Here is a 9,083-nt window from a genome sequence, read left to right on the forward strand (position 1 = left end):
AAGAAACTGCTTTGGTCTGTGATAGGGCAGAGTAGAGCTAATTGGGAAAACTAAATTGAATGCTGGGAAAAAGAAAGCAGAGTCAAAGAGAAGCCAGGTAGCCTCCACCAGAAGCAGACACACAACAACCTTGCCAGTAAGCCACAGTCACGTGGCGATACACAGATTAATAGAATTGGGTTAACCAAAGATATAAGTGCTGGATAGCAATACACTTACGTGATTAGCCAAGTAGTTATTTAAATAATCTAGTTTCTGTGTGATTATTTTGGGTCTGGGCAGCCGGAAAAGAACAAGTGGCCTCTTACTACATTTCACTGTCTCTGGGTTCAGAGTCAGGGTGCTCAGTGATTGTTTGGTTCCCTGTTCCAGTTGTCCTTTTTACCCTACAACTTAGGCCACAGGGCACAGAGGTAGAGACTCATGAGTGTGTAAGATTTCTGAGTCACTTATCAGAGAACATATTTGGTGGGATATTACAGACACTATATTCTACCTTGAATAGCACTTTTCCTGTTAGACTTGAATTTAAGCATGACTCTTTATCTCTGTCTCTCTGTGTCTCTATCTTCTCGCAGTGAAGGGCAATAGACTTTGAACTAAAAGAGGCTACTGAGAGGAATTGCACTCCACCTAACCAGCTGTCCAAGTGCACCAGTACTGGCTCCCTGCACCCTGTGATTCACAAAGACTGTCTAAATGACAGATTAGGCAAAATTCCTAAGGGACCTGTTGTTTAGTAGATAAACTTCAGAATGACAAAGGCTATGACATTGTTTAACTTGGGAAGCTAATAGGGAAGAAATATTAACTAGAACAGTTTTGACTCTAAACATCTGACAATTAAGCAGACTCCAAAATAGATTCCAATATGAACAGATTGCTCATAGAAGAAGGAATACAAACAGCTTACAAACATAGGAAAAGACAGTCAGTTTTCCTAAAAATGAGAGGAATGTAAGTGAAAGTTCAACTGAAATGTCACTTTTCCATGTACTATGTAAGAAGGGATCCTCGTACGTAGTTGCTCATAATAGTATGAGTGGGCATTACTGTGTTGACAATTATTCCATAATATTTATCTAAATTTAAGATTTTTTTCAATATTTTATTGTTTATGATTCCAAACCAACTATTCTACTTGTAGGAATATTGGTGTGGGAAATCCTTCTGTATATGTGTTGCTTTTATTGGTTAATGAATAAAGAAACTGCTTTGGTATGTGATAGGGCAGAGTAGAGTTAGGCAGGGAAAACAAAACTGAATGCTGGGAGAAAGAAAGCAGAGTCGTGAGGCACCATGTAGCCGCCAGAGGAGAAAGATGCAAGCAGTCAGCTAAAACATTCCCAGTAAGCCACAGTCATTTGGCGATACACAGATTAATAGAAATGGATTAAATAAGATGTAAGAGCTGGTCAATAATGTCAGGGTTTTCTGTCCTGCCTGGTTCCTGCAATCATTAAGTCCCAAAGAAATCACACAGAGGTCTACATTAGTTATAAACTGTTGGCCCATTAGATCAGGCTTCTTATTAACTCTTATAACTTATATAGCCCATTATTCTTATCTAAGTTAGCCATGTGGCTTGGTACCTTATTCAGCGGGGTAATCACATCTTGCTTCTTCTGTGGTTGAGTCAGAACTGCAGAAGGAGCTTCCTTCTCCCAGAATTCTCCTGTTCTCATTGACTCGCCTCTACTTCCTGTCTGGTTGTCCTGCCTATATTTTTTTGTAATGGCCATAGAACCTTTAGGAGATAGAGCCTTGATGGAGAAAATGTTTTACTGGGTGAGAGATTTCAGAGTTGAGATCCTTGCCCTAGTTGTAATTTACTCTCTTCTTTGTCTTTCTAGTGATACATTAGTTTTCTCCTTTGGCTGCCATACCCCTCCACCACTGTGGACTACCCCTCTGAAAGCTTTTCTTCACTATGTGGTTTTTGGTATGGTGTCTATCACAGCCACAAAAACTAACTAATATAGTATCTAAACTCTCTCTCTCTCTCTCTCTCTCTCTCTCTCTCTCTCTCCCTCTCCCTCTCCCTCTCCCTCTCTCTCTCTCTCTCTCTCTCTCTCTCTCTCTCACACACACACACACACACACACAATTATGCATTGTGTTTATAGGTGTATATACAAATATATGTGTCTATATTTTATAACACATCTCTACATGAATATACAAGAAAGTTAAGGCAGATTATCTTCTGAAAGGGAATCTGCTTATTGAAGAGAATGATCCAAAAAGTCATTTAAACTATATATCCATGTTGCATTTTGAATTTTGATGCCATGTATCTATTGATTTGATAATGAACTTTATTTTTTTAGTTAAAATACACATAGCACTGTGGGCTTCTTACTTTGAAAATTATCCTTGTCACTTGGGGAAAAATAAAAAAAGAAAACTAAAGATAATGTGTAAGCAAATATAATTATTCCCCTCAAATTTAAAGACTATAAATTGGGAGAGATGTCATTCAGGATGATTAGATGACCTTTTTGTCTTCCAGTATCTTTAAGGAATCTTGAAATCAACAAAAAAGAAGGAAGATTTTTTTCCTGCATTCAAAATAAGATCAGAATATTGAAGGGTAGAAACATCAGAATAATTGAGTGATAAATTGAGGCTAGAAATGTGACAATAGCTGAGAAGCTACCTTTGGGGTCTGGCTTTAGCAGCAAAAGAAAACATGTCAAAGGCACAGATGAATGAGAGAGTATCAGCACCTCCAGGGATCTGAAAACTGCTCCAGTGGGGTGTGGGAGAGTCCACACTGAACTGTAAAAGGTATCCAATGCAGCGGTTTCCAAGGCAAGCTGTGGTCCCAGTTGAGAATGATGAATGGAAGAACAGGTGTCTTCTGAGGGATATGTTGATGTGTTAGTAGACACTTTGTTGACACCATTGAAAACATCCAGAATTATAGAGAGTACAGACAGATATAAACTGAGACCTCAAATTTCCTTTGATGGAGAGACACTGATCCCAGGGCTGGCCTGTGGTAGAGGAAAGTAATACAATCAAATGGCATGAACTCCATTGTTTCTCTGTGTTCTGACTGCAGTCTCCTCTGACCTCACTCTGCTGCTTGGCCTTATGCCCTACCACTCCTTTTTCCTTTCTTCCTTTCTTCCTTTCTTCCTTCCTTCCTTCCTTTTTACTTTTCTTCCTTTCTTCCTTCCTTCCTTTCCTTCTTTTATTTTTGAGATTATATTATAATTACATCACTTCCTCCTTCCCTTCTTCCCTCAAATCTCCTCCATATACTCCTTCTTGTTCTATGTAAGTTCATCTTCAGTCTATATAATGTTACTTGTATGTATATTTTCAGGATTGATCATTTGGTGCTAGATAAATAATTGATGTGCTCTTTTCCGGAGAAGACTATTTCTCCCACTTTGGACATTCCCTAGTAGCCTATAGTTCTTTATGTATGGTTGAGGTCTTGGGACTTTCCCCTGTAGCATGTATATTGTTTTTGTTTTTGTTCACTCATGTCTAGATAGTCATGTTGATGAGATTCCATGGGTGTAATGTCTGAGATTACTGGGACACAATCTCATAACAAACTCCCCAATCCTCTTTCCCTTACAAACTCTCCTACTTCTGATAGTGGAAGATACATAATAATCCCACACTAGTTAAGAATTACATATAATAAAGGATCATTTAGCGAGGGGAAACCCACAGATCACTGTCCTAGATCACAGTCCTCTGCACGAATGGGGAACAGGAACAGAGTCTAGCAGCCAAAAGTGAGAGCCAGAAGCAAGAGAGTGAGTGCATGCTTTAAAGCTGCTTTTATAGCATAAGAGACCATGCCCAAGTGGGATGGTACCTTACATGCAATTGGCTGAAGGAGCTGAAGGAGCTCCCACAGATCTTACCCCTTTTGTTTAAATAAGAGAGTTCTAAACCCAATGCAAAACTATATACACTAGGAAGAGATATCAAGTATAAGATTAGAATTACAACCATCATAAACAATATTAAGCAAGGAACATGTGCTAAATGTTTTAACAATGACTTGACTAGATCATAGGAGGAATGTAACTACAACTATATAATCTTCAACCCCATAGAAGGCCTGAGAAGGAAGATAATATTACTTGAGTAGGCAGGAAGTGCAATCAAGCAGCTTCCAAAATGTGCAGTAGATGACAGAGACAACAGGCTGCCTGAGCAATCACACAAAGTCTCATTTGCAGTGTTGAAGCAACCAACTTTGGCTAAGACCTAGAGTAACTGACAGACCATTTTCAGAAGCAGGAACATTTTCAGAACCATCTTACCCTGTCTTGGCAAGGGTTGACAGTCTTTTTTCTTGTATCCTGGTTGTCCAGTCTGGACATTGTGGACTTTGTCAGTGGTCGAGGCATGGGCAGTTCCTTGGCCAGTTGTGCCAAGAAGAAAACAAACTCCAAATGGAGTGTCTTTGGTGTTCAACACTCTGTCGGGAATAGACTGGTACTGTCAGGAGCAAATGCATCTCACATTAAAAGAATCCTAAATTGTTTAAATGTCATGTTGTACAGATCTTTCAAGTAGTTTAAGGTTACCTATCCATGCAAAATATAATCTCTATATCTAAAGAACCTAATTAGTCTAACAAAAAAAAATTATAACAAACATGAATTGACCTATGGGGGAAGTACTGTAGGACAATGGTCTTTTATCCTGACACATTATTTTTAATAAAACACTGATTGGCCAGAAGCCAGGCAGGAAATATAGGTGGGGCAACCAGGCAGGAAGTAGAGGCAGGGTGACAAGAATAGGAAAATTCTGGAAAGGGGAAAGATGCAGTCTGAAGTCATAACCCAGACAGAGAGGAAGCAAGATGAGAATGCCTTGCTGATAAAAGGTACCAAGCAGCATGGCTAACACAGACAAAAATAATGGGTTAATGTAAGATGTAAGAATGAGTTAGTAAGAAGCCTGAGCTAATAAACCAACCAGTTTATAATTAATGTAGGCCATTGAGTGTTTATTTGGGACTAAACAGTTGTGGGGTCTGGTGGGACTGAAACCTCTGTCAACATACTCTTCTTCCAAAATAATCCCTAAGTCTTAGCTGTGAAAAGTGCTTTGTAGATGTATCCATTGGGGCTGAGCTCCACTACTCTGCATTTTGTTTGGTTGTGTTTTTCCATAATGCTCTCTTTCTGGAGCAAATAAAAGATTTATTGATGAGTAGTGAGGAATGCACTTATCTGTGGGTATAAGAACAGATATTTAGAATGTAGTTCAGGATTATGCTGTTTTAGTAAAATGATGATTGTAAGTTCTCCTCCAAGATTCATGATTACACTAGCATGACTTTTCTCATGATAAACAGGCTTTAAGCCCAACTATGATCCTGTTGGTTGTTGCCAAGGTATGTGTGCCACTATAGCACCCTTAGAGTTATCCTGCCATGCTGGTCATTTTGGTTCATCAATGTCATAGCTGGGTAGAACTGTTGCTTTCTTCTTTCCTTTAGAAGCTTGCATGGTGCCTTCTGGTACCATGAAATTCAGTCCTCAGGGAGGAAATCATCTTGCAAGTTATTTTTATCCTCCTGCTTTTAAATTGCTGTATCCTCATTGCCTGGGAGCATGACTACAAATGCTAGACAATTAATAGTTATGAAATGAGCGGAATTAGCTTTTACATGGTGATAAAGAAGTAGAAGTCTCAATTCAGACTTCTCTCCTCGCACACATGTCTCTTTGTTATGTTTCTGCAGCTAGGGAGCACTTGTCAAGTTCTGAGCACAGCAACAATGAAGCAGATGGAAATCCAGTCCAAGACAGCCTCTGCTCTCAAGGATTTCATCTTCTTGAAGGAAAAATGAAGATACTATAAGACCTAATATAACCTCAAGTGGAAACAAAATAGGAACAAAATACTTCACGAATGCAGAAAAATCATCTTGTTGGTTTCTAAGAGGAAGCCCAAGAGGAAGCCTGTAGGCTGAGTATAACCCCTTGGGGTTCAAGAGTGGATTGAAAACAGTGGGCTGAATCAGAACCATGATGAGCTTGTTTCAGGACCAACTGAGGGTGCATACTGGAAGTCCACGGGCTGTGTCAGATCATCATTCTCTTGATCTCATTAGGGAAGATCTAGAATATTGTTTCACAGATAAGGAAACTAAGACTTAGAGAAGTCACTGAGCTAAGCACAAAGATGGATTTTGACACCAGGCAGTGTGAGTCCTCAGCCCTCAATTGAGTAGCTGAGCTCTAATTCTTACTTCTGTGAGAAGAGGACATGCTAAGAGTCTTGAACAGCGTTTGAGGGGAAGGAGATAGTAAGAGATGAGTTTCCAAGTATGTAGGAGCTCTTAGCACTTTGTTCTCAGTGAGACTTCTCTCAAGGCACTGGGGAAAATGATACAATCTATCTCAAGTTTCAAAATAAGAACCAACAACACTGTGAAGATGAGAGGGGGTGAATGATGACACTTGCATTTGGCTGGAAAGAATGAAAAAGAGCCTTGGGCTGATGTGACAAAATTCAAGCAGAAGAAGCTCAGGTCATGAGAGACATAGATCTGAGTCATCTTTTCAGTGAGATACGGTAAGTGGTAGATAAACACTGAGAGTTATTGCAACCAATTACATTTTTATATTCACTAATGTCAAATAAAGTTTATTGTCAGCAACACAGACAAGAAATATAAATTTCGGTAGTTTCCTGAGCACATACGAAAATTAAATGTTCTCATTTCTAGCAAGAGATTTCAACATCTATTGGTGAACTGCATTTATCAATCTCATTAAAATTACTGCAGTAAAAGGTGGCATAGATTTCCCTGAAACTGCTTAATAGGTTTTACGGGTTTTATGGAGAACTTTACCTGAGCCTAGTAAACTTTCTATTAAAATTTCCTGTTATTTGTCCCCTGGGACCTATATTTTTATAAAGTTATTTTTAATTGCATCTTGGCCTATTGAAATATTTACTCACTGGCTTCAACTTATTTTTTTTTCTGCACTCTTCTGATCTCCACTGTATACAACAGGAAGCCATCCTCCAGGTGTAGTAAGGAACACAGTCCCAGAATGCAAGAGAAGGCTTTTTCATTGCCTCCCTACTCAGAACTGGAAGAAATCACCAGACTCATTTATCCAGAAATGAGGAGCATGTATTAAGCCCTTGCTAATGTTCTTTCATCATGTATCCTATAATACACATGGTGAGTCCACCATCAGAACCCTTGGAAAGCCACTTAGCTCTATTAGCCACACCCATGCTGCAAAGAATTTTATGTTTAAGTATTATAAGTGAAACCATTCTTATTTTTAAAATTAATGCAAATATCTCAAAAAATTAAGGTCTTAAATGCTGTTGAACTTAAAGCAACTTAAACACATTTGAAATTCTCAATATTTGTTCTATATATCCGTCGAGGTGTGTGTGTGTGTGTGTGGGGGTCTTACTGTGTTTCTGAAGCTGTCCTAGAACTCACTGTGTGACTGATGCTGACGTCAAACTTGCTGTGAATCTTTCTGTCTCAGGCTCCTAAATATTGTATGGTATTGTGCACATCTGCCCCTGGGCTCTATACAGTTATCCCTCAAACTTTCCAGAAAAAGATGACAGACCCCTGCACCCACTCATAGACCTTGAACAGTTCATGGCTACTCCTCTGGTTTGCTCTAGGATGTAAAAGAAAATGCTCCCTGTGATTTCTGAATGTCTTTGCGCTCAAGGTTGAAGGGGGGGCGGTACATCTATACGGTTTTGCAAATTGACAAACTCAGAAAAGCAAGGGAACAAAAACCCAGACAATACCAAGAGTGCCATTGTGTCTTCAGTATGATCATACTGCATTAGGAAAAAGAGATCAGAACCCCCCCAAAAAACAATAGAGAACTACCAGGAGAGAGAGAGAGAGAGAGAGAGAGAGAGAGAGAGAGAGAGAGAGAGAGGAGGAGGAGGAGGAGGAGGAGGAGGAGGAGGAGGAGGAGGAGGAGAGGAGAGGAGAGGAGAGGAGAGGAGAGGAGAGGAGAGGAGAGGAGAGGAGAGGAGAGAAGAGAAGAGAAGAGAAGAGAAGAGAAGAGAAGAGAAGAGAAGAGAAGAGAAGAGAAGAGAAGAGAAACATAAGAATTATTTGTCAACAGGAACAATCTGGGGAGTGGGCAACCAGATATGTTTGGGACTTCTTGACTTCTATTAATCGCTGTCCTGCAGACCCAGGAAAGGGGCAGACCTCTGCAGGGCACACAGGATATTTTTGATAAAACACTGCAGGAGAGCAGCCTTGGGCAGCTTTGACAGGCTGCCTAACATACATTTTTATTCTGTCTTTATTGAACAGGCACTGTTTCTAGCAAAAGCATGTCTGGAGTCCTGCTGCCAAACACAGAGGCAACTACAGAAAAGGTACAACCTGCTTTCTACTAACAGAAAAGTGCTCATTGTCCCCAACTGGAACCGAAGGGCCAGGCTGTCAGCAAAGGAGAGACAGACATCTCTGCGACAGAACTTCAGGATTGTGCAGAGCATCACAGTCCCCCAGGACAGCATGGCCAACCGCTCTACTGTGTATTCTTTAGCCTACACACAAACAGCCAAGGTTTCCTTCAAGGTCTTTTCTAAATATGAATGACACCAGAGAAGCCAGGAGCCAGTGCTGATTCACTGCTGCTGAGACCTGCCTCTTTCCAGATGTTAGTTCATGCCCTGACCAATATTAGGTGCACAATAAATATTTAATTGGCTCTGGGACAATGAAATGGCTAATTAACTTATGGACATATGACTAAACCAATAGCTGGCACATGGCTAGTGTCAATAAATTATATTTGAGTGAGCAAACTGGCGGCAAAGTCAGGCTCAAACAAATGTTACACAACAAATGAAGGTACGATGGTCTCTCCCATCTCAGCTCCTGCATGGCTTAGCAAAGTCTGTGCTCTCTCTGGACAGTCTTCCTGTGCTGTGTTCCCTTAGGAGAGCTGTTCTCAATGACCAGCAGCATTACCTATTAGAAATGTTCATCTCAGCCCTACTTCAGTCTATTGAATTAGAAACTTTGAAAGGGACCAGCGTCCTGTGCTGTGACAATCCTTCCTTCTGTGTACCTAGGG

At 40.2% G+C, this 9,083-nt stretch overlaps 1 non-coding gene across 1 annotated transcript; it reads left to right on the top strand.

The window, feature by feature from the left end:
• The first annotated feature begins 7,597 nt into the window (after positions 1–7,597).
• On the top strand, positions 7,598–7,726 carry LOC130870590 (small nucleolar RNA SNORA31). Its single transcript, XR_009056734.1, has one exon. It is a non-coding gene; the product is annotated as a small nucleolar RNA SNORA31 (small nucleolar RNA).
• Positions 7,727–9,083: the final 1,357 nt, after the last annotated feature.

Source organism: Chionomys nivalis, chromosome 2, assembly GCF_950005125.1.
Source record: "Chionomys nivalis chromosome 2, mChiNiv1.1, whole genome shotgun sequence".
NCBI lineage: Eukaryota > Metazoa > Chordata > Mammalia > Rodentia > Cricetidae > Chionomys > Chionomys nivalis.